The sequence below is a fragment of the Mesoplodon densirostris genome, chromosome 6 (genome assembly GCF_025265405.1).
Source record: "Mesoplodon densirostris isolate mMesDen1 chromosome 6, mMesDen1 primary haplotype, whole genome shotgun sequence".
Classification (NCBI taxonomy): Eukaryota; Metazoa; Chordata; class Mammalia; order Artiodactyla; family Ziphiidae; genus Mesoplodon; species Mesoplodon densirostris.
This window is the reverse complement of record NC_082666.1, coordinates 54,922,868-54,943,982: the sequence shown is the minus strand read 5'-3', so window position 1 is coordinate 54,943,982 and position 21,115 is coordinate 54,922,868.

The following is a 21,115-nucleotide window of genomic DNA, read 5'->3' as shown; positions in this document are numbered from 1 at the left end:
TTTGGGGATTGACAAAAATTATCTTTATTATATGGTAATAGCTCATTTTATTTACTCAGTTAATTTATATTGAAGGTCTTCAAATAATTTAGATAGTTAGGAAAATAATTTTTGCAATCTAGTTATTAATTTGAGCCTGAGATAATTTTTAGTAAGAAAAGAAGAAAATATTCTGACAAAACTCCACTTTGGGATAAAATGCCATGAATACAAAGAAAACCTAAATAATAAACCCCTAAGGGATATGATCTATATGGAATAAACTAGACTAGTACTCATAGAATTGATATTTAAAAAGACATTTGGGATAATAAAGAAGAAAATGTGTTGTAATTTAGCTTATTTTGTCCTTTTTTGGAGTTCTGTCCCAGTTGAATTTTTATCAGAGTGTATATCTATATTACACTTAGGGGCATGCATATCTATGCAACTTCTCATCTATGTCTATGGAACAGAAAGTGGTAATGAGATGTCTTATGTATATATATATTGAATGTGATATAATATACAAGGACACTACTAATTCTGTGGAAGTCAAAGGTAGAAACAAAATTGTCTTTACTCCTCAAGATCATATTATTCCTTTAATTACAAAGAAAATAAGAACAGGTTTTAAAAAGGTTATAGTCAAGCTTGAATTTAACTGAATGTTGGGTAGTGCAAAAAATAATTTGGGGAAAAATTTCCATGACTTCTGAATACTTGAAGGAAATTAGAAAAAGCAATACATTATTCTGTATCCTCTTTGTATCTAGATGGTCAAAGGTTCAGACTGTTAAAAAAAAATTTTTTTTTTAACTTGGGGTTTGCCAGGCAAATAACCCTTTATTAGTTGAGATAGTTTTAGCTAAATTTAGGAATCCAACTTTGATAAATATTATGCCTTTACACTCTGCACTAAACCCTTTGCACTTTGATGTCAACTTATTGACAAATCTGCACCCAGTGCCTAGAGACAGAGAAAGAGTGTGCCTGTGTGTGTGTACCCGTGCATGTGCATGAGTGATACCTGTTAGTGTGTTGACTGTGCTGCATCACCCTGCTTCACTGGTGAGAACACAGGGTTGATTATTGGATTGTGAGTCACCTGTACCACTTGGAAGCTCTTTGCTCCTTGACCACATCATAATCCTTACTAATTACCTTACTAATCAAGGTTTTTGATCACTGAGACAATTGAACAAAGATTGTTAAAGGATGGGAAAATTCTACATTGCTCAAAAACAAATTCTGAATTCATGCGTGTGGACTGGTGGAATGATAGTTGCCTTATAGGACAATATTATCAAATATTGTAATTTCCTGGAGCAATATGTCTATATCTGATGACATTCTGCCATACATTCTGGGTAAAATATGATTTACATGCATCTATGGAGCCTTCAAGGAACTTGGATAGAGATTTATAAAGAGAGATGTATAATTTAAGCAAATGAACTTAATAAAGAGTTATAGGGGTCCTGATAAGTCTCTATAAAGTAGATTGGGGGCACAAAGCAAGGACTACTGTGGCTGTAGATTCAGGAAAGTATTAGGCAGAGGAAAGAACACAAAATATACTGTGAAAATCAATAAGCTTTCAGGGTGATATAGGGAAAAAGGGAACTGTCCTCGGAGGGAACAACATTAGTAAGGATGCAGGGCCGTTTGGAAACACTAGCAGCTTGTTTCACGTTGAATATATAGAGCAAGCAGGCTCTGGAAGAAGAAGCTCCAGTGAAAAGAAGGGGCCCAGAAAAAAGGCCAGATGTGGAACAGCTGTCCGCTTGTCTCAGAGTTTCACTTTGTATAGAAAGGGGAGTCAAAAAGGATTTGAATCATCATCATATTGCAATGTTGTGTTTTAGCTAAGATCACTCTGGCTGCATTATGGAGAATGTGTTAGAAGTTTATTGAGGGACAACTTGAGAAAACTTTAATATAGCTTACATAAATGAGGTTAAAAAAAAAAAAAAAAAAAAGTCGGGCTTCCCTGGTGGCTCAGTGGTTGAGAGTCCGCCTGCCGATGCAGGGGACACGGGTTCGTGCCCCAGTCCAGGAAGATCCCACATGCCGCTGAGCGGGTAGGCCCGTGAGCCATGGCTGCTGAGCCTGCGCGTCCGGAGCCTGTGCTCCGCAACGGGAGAGGCCACAACAGTGAGAGGCCTGCGTACCACAAAAGAAAAAAAAAAAGTCTTCTTAAAAGCTGAGTGTGGGTGGGGCTACCTTCAGGACTCCTCTAGCACTTTTCACCTTTCATTGTATGTGTGTTTTGTGGAGGGAGGGGTATATGTGTCCACAGAGAAAATGCATCCAGCATAGTGCAGTATCTGTAGCTATTTCTCCCTAAATGTAAGTTCATAATTCAGACCTTACATCTGCCTCCTACTACATAGGGTAAACTAGTGTGATGAGAACAGAGAGGAAGTAGGAAAAGGAAGTATTTAAAACTAAAGCCAAGGCTGGGATAGTAAAACATGAGTTACACAAGCACAACAATGCCCAATTTTGACCATTTCTCAAAGACAGAAAAGGGGTAGATAGAATGTTGATGGATGAAAGGTTACCAAAAGACTCTATGTACAAAGAGATCAATAAATGAAGTAGGATCAGAGAAAAATCCACATCTAAGAAAGAAAAGCCTAGTGTAAGGATGCTTGCTGAGGTAGGTCAATCTAACTTAATTGGTGATGCCTTGAAGAAAGATAGTTTTTAAACAATCATCAGGAAAGACAGGAGATTTTTTTAAAAAGAAAAGATAATTAGAAATATATGATGCTTCCCAACCTAAGTGTCCATCGACAGATGAATGGATAAAGATGTGGCACATATATACAATGTAATATTACTCAACCATAAAGAGAAATGGAATTGAGTTATTTGTAGTGAGGTGGATGGACCTAGAGCCTGTCATACAGAGTGAAGTAAGTCAGAAAGGGAATCTAAAAAAAAAAGGTTCTGAAGAACCTAGGGGCAGGACAGGAATAAAGACGCAGACATAGAGAATGGACTTGAGGACATGGGGAGGGGGAAGGGTAAGCTGGGACGAAATGAGAGAGTGTCATAGACATATATACACTACGAAATGTAAAACAGATAGCTAGTGGGAAGCAGCCACGTAGCACAGGGAGATCAGCTCAGTGCTTTGTGACCACCTAGAGGGGTGGGATAGGGAGGGTGGGAGGGAGACGCAAGAGAGAGGAGATATGGGGATATATGTATATGTATAGCTGTTTCACTTTGTTATAAAGCAGAAACTAACACACCATTGTAAAGCAATTATACTCCAATAAAGATGTTAAATTAATTAATTAAAAGAAATTGACCTAAGAAAAGGGAAATCAGCCAACTCTAACCCCCTCTAGTCTTCTTGTCTCATATAAGGGGAGGGAGAAGGCTGAGGAACATTTCTGAAGGCCACAGCCCAGGGACTCAGGCCCACTAAAAAACTGACATTTAATCATAAAATTATAAAACACCTCCCCCCACCCACATCCAATCACTAGACCAGCAGGGCTCCACTACAATTACAGTGGCATACAACGGAGAGCTGCAAGACACAGATTCTGTTTAAGAAGTGTTTAGGGAGACATAAAAACAACATGAGAAGGAAAAAAAATAAGGAAACAAGAAGAAAGGAAGCCTCTGGCATCTACAGCTGCAGAAGATATTAAACATAGCACAGCTCATGCTAAAAGCCTAATTATCTCAGTTTCTTTACCCATTATGTCATGTCCAGCTTTCAGGAAAAAAGGAAATGACATGCTAGAAAGCAATGAAAAACATAGTCTGAAGAAACAAAGGAAGCATAAGAGACTCAGGCATAACATAGCTTTTGGAATTATCAGATAGGGAGTTTAAAACAACTATGATTAATACATTAAGTGCTCTCAAGAAAAATGAAACAACATGCAAGAATGGATGGGTAATGTAAACAGAGCAATGGAAACTCTAAAAGGAATCAGTGAGCTTGAAGATATGTCATCTCCAAAAAGAAACGCAAAGAGAGTGATTTCTTTTAATGGAACAGAATATCAAGGAACCGTGGAACGAATACAAAAGGTAGAACAAATGTGAAGTGGAAATACTAGAAGAAGAAGAAAGAGAAAAAGAAACAGAAGATATATTTGAAGCAATAATGGCTGAGAAAATCTCAAAATTAATGACGGACACCAAACCACAGATCCAGAGAAGCTCAGAGAATACCAAGGAGAATAAATACCCAAAAAATCTGTATCAAACTACAGAAAGCCAAAGACCAAGAAAAAAAATTTTTTAAAGAAACCTGATCTGTAGAAGATCAAAGATAAAAATTACATTGGACTTCTCTTTAGAATACATGCAAGCAAGAAGAATGGAGTGAAATATTTAAAGTATTGAAGGAAAAGCCATCAACCTAGAATTCTGTATCCAGTGAAATTATCACTGGATATACAAAGAACACATAAAACTCAACAATAAGAAATGAACAACCCAGTTAAAAAATAGGCAAAATATCTGAACACACCCTTCACTAAATAAAAATACAGACTTTAAATAAGTACATGAAAAGATGACCTCATATATCATTAGGGAATTGCGAATTAAAACAACAGTGAGGGCCTCCCTGGTGGCGCAGTGGTTGAGAGTCCGCCTGCCGATGCAGGGGATACGGGTTCGTGCCCCGGTCTGGGAGGATCCCATATGCCGCGGAGCGGCTGAGCCCGTGAGCCATGGCCGCTGAGCCTGCGCGTCCGGAGCCTGTGCTCCGCAACGGGAGAGGCCACAACAGTGAGAGGCCCGCATACCGGAAAAATAAATAAATAAATAAATACATAAAACAGTGAGCTACTACTACACATCTATTAGAATGTTTTAAAAAACCTAAAAACTGACAGTACCAAATGTTCCACACTAATGCAAGATGTTAATAATAGGGAAACTGTGCTGGTGGCAGGGGGACTGCATATGGGGCTCTCTGTACTATCTGCCCAATTTTTGTGTAAATCAAAAACTGTTCTAAAAACTGAAGTCTCCTAATTTTTAAAAAACCAGTACAGGGTAAATTAAGGATGCATAGAAGATTCACAGAGTAAAAGAATGACAAAGACCAAATGGGTTCAGAGCTAGAAGAGACCTTAGGATTGGTCATTTGTTCATCACATATTTATTGGGCACTTACAGAGTGTCACTCTGTGTGAGGCCCAGCAAGTACAATGAGAACAAGACGGCCCCGTTGCAGTAGAGTACTAAGTGAACAGGTCATTTCCTTTTTTGATACGTGTGTGTGTGTGTATATATGTGTCAGGGGTGGAGGAGAACTTTGAGAGGATGGTCACTAAGACATTAACAGTAGTTATTTCTGGATGGGCTTTATTTCCTTTTACTGGTTCATATCATTTCGTAGTGTTTCTATGATATGCATGCTTTGCTATTGTAATAATAAAATAAAATAATAAAAGTAATTTTTCTCCTATTCTAAAAAATATATATATTATGCTTCCTAACAGGAAACATTGCATTGATTTCTTCTTAATAAAAATGTTAATGGGCTCCTCAGAAGAGTTCTTGGCTTAAAATTTGGGAGGCATGTTAAACTTTGTGAAGAAACCAAGACTTTTTCAAATTTACCAAACTACTGGCAAAGTAAAATGATTTAGGACTTAATTTTAAGGATGTCAATACTAGTCACAGACAAAGAATTAAAAATGGATAAACTCAAAGATAATTTCATTCACAAGAGCCTAAGAAATTATAGAAAAATCATGTGTGTGTGTAATTTTGTGGTAACTGAAGTTGAGAATAAGACCACTTAAGTGCCCAGTTGTGAGTTAAGAAACTCCCAAGAATATAGCTGAACTGAGCATTTAACCCTGATTACTATATACCTTTAAGTCCTTAAAAGTCTGAGACTGGGACCAAAAAAATTCATATCCAGAAACTCAAATATTTATATTTTTCGGAAGTGATCTCTTCCAGATGAGCTACACTAACCAGACTCATACAAGAGTGATGAACAAACCAGATTAATGCATAAATTTATAATGAGAAATTTAGCTTTCAAGCAAATTGGTATCCTTGTGTCAGCTGATGTGCTCAGTGTCAAAAAGCTATGTAGGAAGGCAACCTATAATCAGAAGACTTCTTGGTGATAGGAGCAACCAGAATAAGTGGTATAATGCAAATATCTGGAGTCTTAAGGTCATGATATCTTTGGGTTCACAAATGGACCGAAAACACCAACTAGGCTTGCTGGTTCTTAAGGGTATGCTCACCCATGAATGAAGCAAAGGACATGTTCATAAATGTTCCCCTTTGTGTTCTCTTTCTGGGCACTGTACAGACTATTTTCCTTTCTAGTTCAGGCAAATGTTAGAAGGAAAGATAGGAAATCTAAGATATTTTTAATGAGTTTAGTACAAACTAGAGAGAGGGAAGAGATAGGAGATCCCTAAGGCTGGAGCTAAGTTAAGCTTGAGGAATATAAGGAAGTTATAACTTCAGAAATTTTTACCTGAAGCAAGAATAATGAATCAAGTCTCTAGGGGCAAGCATCAGGGATGCTAGAATTGCTTAGAGTTGAGGGTAACACGGGCTTATGTTAGTAGGCAGCTGTGATGTCAGTGATTTTGACCTGAAGCCAAAGAGATAGATGTAGGGGAAAAGTCTTTTTTTGCGGGAGAGCAAACAGGAAATTCAGGGGTTAAAGGAAGAGGAGGAGATGGTATAAGAGCATGAGTCAGAAAGAAAGACATACTTACAGAACCTTAAATAGGATAGCATCTGTGAAGATTTGGTAAAATCTGCTTTAAATTGTGAACAATCTAGACTCTTTCTAAAAGTCCTTAATTTCTAATAGCTTATGCATTAACTACCTCAAGCTAAAAACAAACTTGGGCAGGAACTGGAAAGTCGAAGGCTAAACATCCTAGTTCAACAGTCTAATACATCCTAGACCAATAGTCTAATAAACCCAAGTCTGAAGTTCACAGAAAATTTACAAGTGATGTTACCTAGTGTGGATATCCCTCTGTACTGAACCAAGGGGAGATAGCTGCATGAGGTGCTGTGTGCCCCCATTTGAAAACTACATTTTTGTTTAATATGGTCCTATGGGACTTGAGAATGCTGAGCCCTGTTGGCTATCACAGCTAGGTGACTCGAGGGCCTATCCTTTGGATGTAAGCCACAAAAGCTGGGGTGCTAGATGGGTGGCCAAGCTCCTTCCAGAGAGAAGCTGGAGAATTGCTTTTATTGTTGGAGTGAGCCGGAAGAAGAATCAGAATGGATATTAATGGTGGTATAGGGATGAAATCATCATGCCCTTATTTACACAAAGTGGGTGAGTGTATCTTTTTGTTTGTAACCCCTTTCCAGAATCTATCTTGTCCCTGAAGGGGATCACAAATGGTCATGGTTCCCATCCAGCAACATGCAGAACTCATGCCAAACACCGACCACATGGGGCACTCAGATGCAGGAGATGAACTACAGCATCAAGGAAACAATATGAGGACAAATTAGTGGCAGATAATTCTTCAGAGAATGTTGAGGGAAGTAAGGGCTTCCTAGAGATACAATTATTAAAGCTAGTACTTAAATTTAACTGTAAGCAGGCATCATAAAGAGACTATGAATCAGTATCGTGATAAAATGGTTTTTCAGCCCAAACCAGTATGAATAAACACAGCATGCGGCCCACAAAAGAGGTTTAGCAGAGCCTGAATGTTGCAAGGAGAGGAAACCATGCTGGATTAGAACTAAGATTACTTTTTAACACTCTGTCAAAGGGTTTTCATGAACCTTTATTAGACAGGAGCTGAATGTATATTCCAGACCTCCCACTGTAATAATTGCATGAGTATGCTCAAGTTAGCTAGGCAATAAATTGCATATAGTGTTCATCCCATGTAAGTAATATTTTTAACAAATTCCTTCATCATTTTCATGAAGTCTTAGTTACAGACAATAACAGCACACACACACAAAAACAACAGTCACCTCTGGTATTGATATAGGTGGGTATATGAATTGAACAAACTTGACTGATGACTGAAATCAAGGATATAGATCTCAGTGGGATAAACTAGGGGGCGCTAATAGCTAACGTGGTTTTTACTCAGTGTGCTCCTTTCTCAGTGATACACTTTGAAAACAGAGAGATCGCAGAAATAGCAATTGTCCCAGCACCAAAGTTGAGGACCTCGTGAAGGTAGATGGAATGACTGGCATAGTTAAGAATGTAGGTCAAGGTAGTGGGTTGAAGCTTGAGTCGGTTATATTGGGCAGATATGATAAAGGATATATCGGCTTTCAAAGATGTTTCCAGGGCTCTCCTAGGACATGAACAGGTATATCCATGCCTCAGCCTTGAAACATCAGCTTTACAACTATTTTCGGATCTCACTTGGTGTGAGTAGGGATTCCCAGTCAACCACTGGGTCTGGCTCTTGTTGGCTCTGAGTCTATTGTTCAAGGAAGCTACAAAGTGGCCACTGTCAGTAGGCCCTAAAAAAGCTGTTAATTCTAGACTTTTCCTCTTTGATGGGCTTGTGATATGGACTCAGGTGGTAATTTTTAAATCCTCAGATTTTACAACTGTATAGGGCTGGGAAAACTTGGTCTGACGGCAGATGTGAGCATTTTGTAAAAACTGCCAGATGATGGCTGCTGATAGAGTAAGATAAGGGGTTGGGAACTGATTTACTTGTGCAATCAAGGGCTTAAAGTCTGGCTATTTAGTATCAACCGTACTCTGGAATACCTTTTGTTTTCAAATCATTTAAATTAGTTTTTCCTCCCAAGGGCTGCTGATTAACTCTCAAAGGGAGGAAAGTACAGCTGCAACAGGGTAACAGACTGCCCAGGGCCACTGTGGCTGTGAGGGCAGAGCTGGTATGAAAACGGAAATCCCTGGAGGCCTCTCTCAGCCCACAGAGTCCTGCGCTGCTCCCTCCAGCGAGGTCTGTGATTCTTAAAGTGACTCTCGCCACAGGCAGTTCACAGATCATCTATTTTGTGTCCACAACTATAAATAATCTCTGGCAAAATGTATTTGAGCTGCAGAGTAAGTAATAGAGATTAAATGCCTTCATTTGACTCTTGAGTCTGGTAAAAACCAGTTTTCTTAAGCCTCCCCTGTACTCGGTGTACAGCTTCTCTGGAGGCCTGTTGGCCTCTAGAATATTCAAGGAAAGATGGTTTGTGTTTGAGTGAAAATATGTTCACTTCTGGCCTTGGCTTACTAGCATAATGGTCTGAGAAATGTAAGCATGAGACAGTGAATTAAGGCAATGCCCCATATATGAGCCTCACATCTGACAACCCAACTGCGTAAACTGATAGGCCTTTTGGTTTTCTTTTTCTTTTAAATCAGTAAGGCTATTGGAAAATATCAAAGTTTTTATTCCTCTTAGCTGTTATCAAAATTTGGAATATAAAGTTATATGGCAATTTTTTAAATCACATAATTGATGAATTTTGAGACGATCTATCTGTTTCTATGGCATGTGAGGAGATGAAGGCCAATTTTAACTTTTACCATTTAGTATAGACCATTATACTGTTATCGTCTCATATCTGAATAGTCAAGAGGCAATATTACACTGAAAACTGGGAGTATGTCGAGTCCAGGACACATTTTTGAAGTATTTATCCTTTGTTTTGAGGGCCTTCCTACTTCTTTTTCTTTGCTCCTGTCCTTACTTCCTCATGCCTCTGGCTGCTCTAACCCTTGATTTTTAAGTTCGACCTAAGCATGTCTTTACCTAAAGCCTTTCTCCTCATATTCCAAAACTGCTCTTCTGTTTTCTAAGCCTCTTGCTATTAAAGTACTCATTACTCTGGGGATATCTCAACTGGAGTTTAGGAGGGAAGTAATTTAAGGCAGCAAGTGCACTCTCCATAAAGGACTTAATTGTTAAACTAATTCTGTTAGAGTTATTTACCTTTCAAAATGGGCTTGTTAACCAAAATGAATCTTGATTTGGTAGAATTTCACGCCTGAGAAGCGGGAATGAGACATAGTTAGTAAGTGCGGAGAAGAGATTTTAGGGCAGTGGGGTCCTCTCACTCCTTGTTTATCATATGTACTTATACACGAGGTTAGATAACTGCAAATATTGATCAAATTGTTTATAATTTCATCATTACTGCCCTGTAGAATACTGATCAATACAAATAGATAATTTTGAGATGACATAGATGAAGATTTAATAAGAAGCATTTAGCTTGTTGGTCTGGTTCCCATCTCAGAGACAGTCATGCATGGGACAAGGTAGATGACTTGTTTAGATTCTAAGGTACTCCTAAGTGTTCTGCCTTGCTTGGTATGGTACCCTTCTCACCCTGCTTGAAGTTCACACTATAGGTCACTAGTGGGTTATAAAACAAATAGAAATAAGCTCTAACTTTTAGTAGTGGTTTTCTCTCCCTCTTCTACTGGTACATGGTGAATTGATGGCATTCACCACTTGGTGACTTAGATTTTACAGGAATGAGATATAAAATAATTCTAGGCTATGGTTTTCTCAGAGCTGTGATAGGATGACAGCATATATTCAAAGGAACTGGTTGAAAGCCAGAGGAGAAAAGGAAGTGTGATGGCAGACTTCACTCCTATCATATTTCCCCCACAGGGACATGCAGATGTGGGCTTAGATGAAATGGAAAAAATTTGGTGTCTAGTACTTAGGATTTCAATTCATTGTTCACATTCCTTTGAATTTCTGGGGTAACTTAATAAAGAAAAAGACCAATTTGGTTTTCAGGAACTTGAGAAAATCTACTATATTTGTGAAGCCAACACACCTCATGGGAAACAGGCAACTGGATAACCCAAGAGTATTTGAAAACTATGTCTGTTGGATAGAAAACATGTATAGGTCATAGAAATCACTTCTTAAATTAGTCTTACGTAAATATTTCAGCCTCTAGACAATGTGGTTACTTGAGAGGGTGTGGTATGAAGGAAAATATTTACAAGAGACAAGAGGAGTCAATGACTTTGATTTTCATTCGAACATATTTATCCTAGCAAGTCCCTATTCATGTTCTCCTTATGAGCTCGAGGCACCTTCTAATGTTCAATTCTTGCCCATAAGGAATAGGTATTTCTTAGTACCTTGGCAGCAACTGTATAGTTTGTATTTTACCTTACAGGCAATGCTAACAGATCAGATGAACACTAAAATGGCTCATCTACTCTAGGAAGGTAAATGTCATCTAAAGTGATAGGGAGTACAGTTTATTATGAGTTAGTTCTGTTTAGTAGATGAAGAAAATTAAAGACCTGACATTTCTTGAGACTAAGTGGCAGAGAAGTTTATATTGCCCAATTCTGAACAAAATTGGGAAAATAATTTTAATTGGTACAGATTTGAATTCAAACCCCAGCTGCTTTCAGGTAGTGGTCTAGGATAGAGTTTCTAAAATAACTCTGCTGCCCTACCCTCTGCTATAGTTCAGATGGATCCAGGAAGACTAGATTTGTCCTGGAAGGAAAGCCCTTGAATAACTTGAGATTCCTAGAAAACTTGCTCACACCTGGTGGTCATGGGAAGAGTTTTGCAAACTTGCTCTACCAAAGGAGAAAGTGCAGGCGACTTCACTGTCACATCTCCCTCCCCCTGGATCTCCAGGTTCTTCAGTGAACTGAATGGTCTTCTCTGGAACAGGGAGGGAAATAGCCAATTTGGGAGGAGGGGTATGGTCAGAGTATAGAACAAATGACGTTTTCTTCCTTGCATTGCCTGGCAGACTGCCTTCTTGGAACACATACATATAGACAGTTGTCACATGTCTTAATTATTGATATATGGAGCACAACTGTAGATGACACAGACTATATTTGCTTCTCTTCAGAAATATTTGATAGAAAACATGTTAACATCAATCTGAAATCTCAGAGTTCTTGTGATATAGTGGAAATATCCCATGGATATGAAATATATGCTTTGAACTGCGTTCTAACACCCTGCTTTCTTTTCCTCACAGAGCTAGCACCAATGCTAAGATCATTAAAAGAGTTACTTCCAGTTAATAAATGAATCTCCTACTATTGTCTCTGCTCCCATTGTTTTTGGAGTTTTGAACCAAATCACATTTACTATCAGCCAACTCAAGGAGAAACAAACTTTGTTTGTAATTACATGTCACAATACATTTTGATGTTCCTTGTCTATTCCTTGACCTAAATCAGCTGGCCTGATAATACTCTATAACATTTGTTTTTCTTCATTGCACTTGCTAGCTTACTATCTAGTTAATTATCTAATTTATTCACCTTGTTTATTGTTTGTATGTGCTAACAGAATGTGAGCTTCTTGGGGGCAGAAACCATGGCTGTCTTACTTGCCATCATATTCTGAGAAAGTAGAAGTTTTTGGTCTACAGTGGGCACAAAATAAATATTGATCAAATGAAGTAATGAGACAAAGCTAGAAATATTGTCCTCAACTGAATAGACAAATGAATGAATAAACCCAATGCTACTGTTTCTGTCCTCATCTGATTTGACTTTCCCAGAGCTCTTGAAATAATTTATTATCCCTTCCATAATGAAGCACACACTGCCCTTGCATTCTACAATAGGACATTGTTTTGTCTCCTCAGACTCTTCTGCCTGTGCTTCCTCTACTGACCTCTAAATATTTGAGCTCTCCTGGACTCTGCTCTGAGCCCTCTCTCTTTCTTAAATTCACTCTCTTTGTGAGATATCTGTTTCCTTGGCCTTAATTACCCCGTAGATGCTGACAACTCCCAAATATATACAACCAGCCATGTTGTCTCCCTTGGACTCCAGACTTGAATATGCAACTTTCTGCTTGATGTGCATTTGAACATCTCACAGCCTTCTTAAAATTAAAATTTTTTAACATCTTTATTGGAGTATAATTACTTTACAGTGGTGTGTTAGTTTCTGCTTTATAACAAAGTGAATCAGTTATACATATACATATGTTCCCATATCTCTTCCCTCTTGCATCTCCCTCCCTCCCACCCTCCCTATCCCACCCCTCTAGGTGGTCACAAACCACCTAGCTGATCTCTCTGTGCTATGTGGCTACTTCCCACTAGCTATCTCTTTTACATTTGGTAGTGTATATATGTCCATGCCATTCTCTCACTTCACCCAGCTAATCTTAATGTAGTTTTTTACTCTTTACAAAGAACTTTCATATACGGATTCTCATTTGATGCTCTTGACAGACTATGGAGTATGTGTTGTTAGGACTTTCACTTTAGATATAAAAAAATTCAATCTTTGTGTGGCTGAGCAACTAGCCCTAGGACATTAGTTAAAGTGACTACAATTTTGTATTTTCCCTCTTCAGCACCACCATGCCCTGTTGCTGAGGAACTTTCTCCAACATCCCCCTTTAAAATTAATTTTTAAATAAAACTCTTAAACTGTTATGCAGCCACCCTCACTAACCAACCAGTGAATGAAAAAATGAACAAACAAAACAGTAATCAAACAAAACCCTCCTTTCCCTGTCCTGGCTTTGTAAATGAGACCACCTCCCACACAATAACTCAGATGAGAAACTTAGGAGTCATTCTCGAGTCCTTAACTCACATAGCTACTCGATCTGAATGTCCTATTGCTTCTACAACCAAAAATTATCTGGAAATTTTATCTTTTCTTTCTCTACTGCTGGTGGATTTCCTTCCACTTTTATTCTTTTTAACTGAAAACATTTTTTAAATTGAGGTGTAGTTTATATACATTATATTAGTTTCACCTGTACAACATACTGATTTGACGTTTATGTACATTATGAATTGATCATCATGGTAAGTCTAGTAACCATCTGTTACCATAAAAAGTTGTTAAAATAGTATTGACTCTATTCCCCATGCTGTACATTATATCCCCATGACTTATTTATTTTATAACTGGAAGTGTGTGCTTCTTAATTCCCTACACCTATTATGCCCAACTCCCCACCCCTATTCCCCCTGGCAAACCACCACTTTGTTTTCTGTATCTGAGTTGCTTTCTGTTTTGTTTTGGTTTTTTGTTTTTTAGATTCCACATATGAATAAAATTATGCGGTATTTGTCTTTCTCTATCTTATTTCACTTAGCATAATACCCTCTAGGTCCATCCATGTTGTTGCAAATGGCAAGATTTCATTCTTTTTATGGCAGGTAATATTCCATTGTGTGTGTGTATGGTTGTGTGTGTGTGTATCACACTTTCTTTATCCATTTATTCATAGATGGACACTTAGGTTGATTCCATATCTTGGCTATTATGAACAATGCTGCAATGAACATAAGGGTGCATATATCTTTTCAAATTAGTATTTTCTTTTTTTTAATATCCAGAATTAGAATTGCTAATTTGTATAGTAATTCTATTTTTAATTTTTTGAGGAAGCTTTCCATAGTGGCAGCACCAATTTACATTCCCACCCACAGTGCACAAGGATTTCCTTTTCCCCCACCACCTTGCCAACACTTGTTATTTGTTGTCTTTTTTATAATGCCCATTCCGATGGGTATGAGGTGATATCTCAATGTGGTTTTGGTTTGCACTTCCCTCATCTTTAGTAATGTTGAGCATCTTTTCATGTGTCTGTTGGCCATCTGTATGTCTTCCTTGGAAAAATATCTATTCAGGTCCTCTGCACTTTTTTTTTTTTCTCCAGTATGCGGACCTCTCACTGTTGCAGCCTCTCCCGTTGCGGAGCACAGGCTCCGGATGCACAGGCTCAGTGGCCATGGCTCACGGGCCCAGCCGCTCCGCGGCATGTGGGATCTTCCCGGACCAGGGCATGAACCCATGTCCCCTGCATTGGCAGGCGGACTCTCAACCACTGCACCACCAGGGAAGCAAGCCCCTCTGCCCATTTTTTAATCTGATTTGTTTTTGGATATTGAGTTGTGTGAGTTCTTTATATATTTTGGATATTAACCCCTTGTCGTATATATTATTTGCAAATATCTTCTCCCATTGAGTAGGTTACCTTTTCATTTTGTTGATGGTTTCCTTCACTGTGAAAAAGATTTCTAGTTTGATGTAGTCCCATTTGTTTATTTTTGCTTTTGTTGCCCTTACCTGAGGAGACATGTCCAAAAAAATATTATTAAGACTGATGGCAAAGAGCATACTGCCTGTGTTTTCTTTTAGGAGTTTTGTGGTTTCAGGTCTTACATTTCAGTCTTCAGTCCACTTAGAGCTTTGTTTTGTATATGGTGTAAGAAAGTAGTCCAGTTTCATTATTTTGCATGTAGCTGTTCACTTTTCTCAACACTATTTATTGAAGAGACCAGCTTTTCCCCATTGTATATTCTTGGCTCCTTTGTTGTAAAGCAATTGATCCTGTAAACATGAGTTTATTTCTGGGCTCTCTATTCTGTTCCACTGATCTATATGTCTATTTTTGTGAGAGTACCATACAGTTTTGATACTATAGCTTTGTAGTATAGTTTGAAATCAGGAAATATGATACCTCCAGCTTTGTTCTTTCTCAAGATTGCTTTGGCTATTTGGGGTCCTTAGTGGTTCCATACAAATTTTAGGATTTTTTGTCCCAGTTTGTGAAAAATGTCATTCATGTTTTGATACAGATTGCATGGAATATGTAGATTGCTTATGGAAACTGTAACAATATTAATTCTTCCAATCCATGAGCACCATATAACTTTGCATTTATTTGTGTTATGTATGGCTGTTAGCATAATGGACACCATCTTGGGTCCTTACAGTTTCTCCTGTCCTTCTGCTGACCCTACCCAGGACTGTACTGTGCAGTAAATTACCATTCTGTCATCAAGGGCTTTGTAGTTAATAGGTATTGTTTAATAATCATTAGGACCAGGCGGCTTCTATGCTCTGTTAGTCCCCATAAAATGATTAAAACCTTCACTGATGTGTTCCTCATGCCCACAAGAGTAGTTATCCATTCATAAATCTTTTTTTTTTTTTTGCGGTACGCGGGCCTCTCACTGTTGTGGCCTCTCCTGTTGCAGAGCACAGGCTCCAGATGCGCAGGCTCAGCGGCCATGGCTCATGGGCCTAGCCACTCCGCAGCATGTGGGATCTTCCCAGAGCACGGCACGAACCTGTGTCCCCTGCATCAGCAGGTGGACTCTCAACCACTGCGCCACCAGGGGAGCCCCCTTTATTCTTTTAACATCTTTATTGGAGTGTAATTGCTTTACAATGGTGTGTTAGTTTCTGCTTTATAACAAAGTGAATCAGTTATACATATACATATGTTCCCATATCTCTTCCCTCTTGCATCTCCCTCCCTCCCACCCTCCCTATCCCACCCCTCTAGGTGGTCACAAACCACCGAGCTGATCTCCCTGTGCTATGCGGCTGCTTCCCACTAGCTATCTATTTTACGTTTGGTAGTGTATATATGTCCATGCCACTCTCTCACTTTGTCACAGCTTACCCTTCCCCCTCCCCATATCCTCAAGTCCATTCTCTAGTAGGTCTGTGTCTTTATTCCCATCTTACCCCTAGGTTCTTCATGACCTTTTTTTTTCTTATATTCCATATTTATGAGTTAGCACATGGTATTTGTTTTTCTCTTTCTGACTTACTTCACTCTGTATGACAGACTCTAGGTCCATCCACCTCATACAAATAACTCAATTTTGTTTCTTTTTATGGCTGAGTAATATTCCATTGTATATATGTGCCACATCTTCTTTATCCATTCATCTGTTGATGGACACTTAGGTTGCTTCCATGTCCTGGCTATTGTAAATAGAGCTGCAATGAACATATTGGTACGTGACTCTTTTTGAATTATGGTTCATATAATTGACTTAGGAATGCACATACTATTTCAAAGTACCTACCACCATCCTCTAGGTTAACTGTTTTTTAGTGTCAAGGTGACTAAGTTCAATGGGCACTTTTCATTTCCTCCGTCCTCCAATAGCATCATGTTCAGTTTCTTTCATCAGTGCCTTATAGTTTTCAGAGTACAAGTCATTCAGCGCCTTGGTTAAATTTATTCCTAAGTGTTTTATTCTTTTTGATGCAATTGTGAATGGGATTATTGTCTTAATTTCCCTTTATGACAATTTGTTATTAGTATATAGAGATGCAACATATTTCTATGTATTGAAATATATATGTGCCACATCTTCTTTATCCATTCATCTGTTGATGGACACTTAGGTTGCTTCCATGTCCTGGCTATTGTAAATAGAGCTGCAATGAACATATTGGTACGTGACTCTTTTTGAATTATGGTTCATATAATTGACTTAGGAATGCACATACTATTTCAAAGTACCTACCACCATCCTCTAGGTTAACTGTTTTTTAGTGTCAAGGTGACTAAGTTCAATGGGCACTTTTCATTTCCTCCGTCCTCCAATAGCATCATGTTCAGTTTCTTTCATCAGTGCCTTATAGTTTTCAGAGTACAAGTCATTCAGCGCCTTGGTTAAATTTATTCCTAAGTGTTTTATTCTTTTTGATGCAATTGTGAATGGGATTATTGTCTTAATTTCCCTTTATGACAATTTGTTATTAGTATATAGAGATGCAACATATTTCTATGTATTGATTTTTTATTCTGCAACTTTACTGAATTCATTTCTTAATTCTAGTAGTTTTTTGATGACATATTTAGGATTTTCTATATATAGTATCATGTTATCTGAAAACAGTGACAGCTTTACTTCTTTCCAAATTGGATGCCTTTTATTTTATTTTTATTTATTTTTTTGTCTGATTGCTGTGGCTAGGACTCGCAATACTATGTTGAATAAAAGTGATGAGAGTGGACATCCTTGTCTTGTTCCTCACCTTAGAGGAAAAGCTTTCAGCTTTTCACTGGTTTTGTCATATATGGCCTTTATTATGTTGAGGTGTGTTTCCTCCATACACATTCTGAGAAATTTTATCATAAGTGAATGTTGAATTTTGTCATTTTATTCCATTTAGTTCAGAAAAGATACTTGATATGATTTAAATCTTCTTAAATTTATTGAGACTTATTTGTGGTCCAGCATGTGACCTGTCCCGGAGAATATTCCAAGTGCAATTAAAAATAGTGTGTACCAATACCATACTGTCTTGATTACTGTAGCTTTGTAGTATGGTTTGAAGTCAGGGAGCCTGATTCCTCTAGCTCCGTTTTTCTTTCTCAAGAGTGTTTTGGCTATTCAGGGTCTTTTGTGTTTCCATACAAATTGTGAAGTTTTTTGTTCTAGTTCTGTGAAAAATGCCAGTGGTAGTTTTATAGGGATTGCATTGAATCTGTAGATTGCATTGGGTAGTATAGTCATTTTCACAATGTTGATTCTTCCAGTCCAAGAACATGGTATATCTCTCCATCTGTTTGTATCTTTAATTTCTTTCATCAGTGTCTTATAGTTTTCTGCATACAGGTCTTTTGTCTCCTTAGGTAGGTTTATTCCTGGATATTTTATTCTTTTTGTTGCAATGGTAAATGGAAGTGTTTTCTTAATTTCCCTCTCTGATCTTTCATTGTTAGTGTATAGGAATGCAAGTGATTTCTGTGTATTAATTTTGTATCCTGTGACTTTACTAAATTCATTGATGAGCTCTAGTAGTTTTCTGGTGGAATCTTGAGGATTTTCTATGTATAGTATCATGTCATCTGCAAACAGTGACAGCTTTACTTCTTCTTTTCCAATTTGGATTCCTTTTATTTCTTTTTCTTCTCTGATTGCCATGGCTAGGACTTCCAAAACTATGTTGAATAATAGTGGTGATAGTGGGCACACTTGCCTTGTTCCTGACTTTAGAGGAAATGCTTTAGGTTTTTCACCATTGAGAATAATGTTTGCTGTGGGTTTCTCATATATGGCCTTTATTATGTTGAGGTAGTTTCCCCCATGCCCACTTTCTGGAGAGTTTTTATCATAAATCAGTGTTGAATTTTGTCAAAAGCTTTTTCCACATCTATTGATATGATCACATGGTTTTTATTCTTCTTGTTAATATGGTGTATCACATTGTTGATTTGTGTATATTGAAGAATCCTCACATCCCTGGGATAAATCCCACTTGATCATGGTGAATGATCCTTTTAATGTGTTCCTGGATTCTGTTCGCTAGTATTTTGTCGAGGATTTTTGCATCTATGTTCATCAGTGATATTGACCTGTAATTTTCTTTTTTTTGTGATATCCTTCTCTGGTTTTGGTGTTAGGGTGATGGTGGCCTTGTAGAATGAGTTTGCGAGTATTCCTCCCTCTGCAACTTTTTGGAGGAGTTTGAGGATGATAGGTGTTAGCTCTTCTCTAAATGTTTGATAAAATTCACCTGTGAAGCCACCTGGTCCTGGACTTTTGTTTGTTGGAAGATTTTTAATCAGTTTCAATTTCAGCACTTGTGAATGGTCTGTTCATATTTTCTGTTTCTTCCTGGTTCAGTCTTGGATGGTTGTACCTCTCTAAGAATTTGTCCATTTCTTCCAGGTTGTCCATTTTATTGGCATAGTGTTGCTTGTAGTAGTCTCTTACGATCCTTTGTATTTCTGCAGTGTTAGTTGTAACTTCCCCTTTTTCGGTTCTAATTTTATTGATTTGAGTCCTCTCCCTTTTTTTCTTGATGAGTCTGGCTAAAATTTATCAATTTTGTTTATCTTCTCAAAGAACTGGCTTTTAGTTTTATTGATCTTTGTTATTTTTTTTCATTTCTATTTCATTTATTTCTGGGCTGATCTTTATGAATTCTTTCCTTCTGAAAATTTTGTATTTTGTTTGTTCTTCTTTCTCTGGTTGCTTTAGGTATAAGGTTAGGTTGTTCATTGGAGATTTTTTTTTTCTTGATGTAGGATTGTATTGCTATAAACTTACCTATTAGAACTGCTTTTGCTGCATCCCATAGGTTTTGGGTTGTCATGTTTTTGTTGTCATTTTTTTCTAGGTACTTTTTATTTCCTCTTTGATTTCTTCAGTGATTTTGTTATTTAGTAGCGTATTGTTTAGCCTCCATGTGTTTGTGGTTTTTTTACAGTTTTTTTCCTGTAATTGATTTCTAATTTCATAGTGTTGTGGTCAGAAAAGATGCTTGATATGATTTCAATTTTCTTAAATTTACTGAGGCTTGATTTGTGACCCAAGATGTGATCTGTCATGGAGAATGTTCCGTGTGCTCTTGATAAGAAAGTGTATTTTACTGCTTTATGTAGTGTCCTTTCTTGTCTCTTGTGACAGTTTTTATTTTAAAGTCTATTTTGTCTAATATGAGTATTGCTACTCCAGCTTTGTTTTGATTTCCATTCACATGTAATATCTTTTTCCCTCTTCTCACTTTCAGTCTGTATGTGTCCCTAGGTCTGAAGTGGGCCTCTTGTAGGCAACGTATATACAGGTCTTGTTTTTGTATCCATTCATCCCGTCTGTCTCTTTTGGTTGGAGCATTTAATCCATTTACATTTAACGCAATTATCAACATGTATGTTCCTGTAACAATTTTCTTAATTGTTTTGGGTTTGTTTTTGTAGGTCTTTTTCTTCTCTTGTGGTTCCTGCCTAGAGAAGTTCTTTTAGCATTTTTTGCAAAGCTAGTCTGGTGGTGCCAAATTCTCTTAGCTTTTGCTTGACTGTAAAGCTTTTGATTTCTCCATCAAATCTGAATGAGATCCTTGCTGGGTAGAATAATCTTGGTTGTAGGTTTTTCCCTTTCATCACTTTAAGTGTATCCTGCCCCTCCCTTCTGGCCTGTAGAGTTTCTGCTGAAAGATCAGCTGATAACATTATGGGGATTCCCTTTTATGTTATGTGTTGCTTTTCCCTTGCTGCTTTTAATATTTTTCTGTTTAATTTTTGATAGTTTGATTAATATGTGCCTCGGCATATTTCCCCTGGGTTTATCCTGTATGGGACTCTCTGTGCTTCCTGGACTTGATTGAATATTTCCTTTCCCATGTTAGGGAAGTTTTTGACTATAATCAGTTCAAATATTTTCAGACCCTTTCTCTTTCTCTTCTTCTTCTGGGACCCCTATAATTCGAATGTTGGTGCATTTAATGTTGTCCAGAGGTCTCTGAGACTGTCCTCAATTCTTTTCATTCTTTTTTCTTTATTCTGCTCCCTGGCAGTTATTTCCAACATTTTATCTTCCAGCTCACGTATCCATTCTTCTGCCTCAGTTATTCTGCTATTGATTCTTTCTAGTGTATTTTTAATTTCAGTTATTGTGTTGT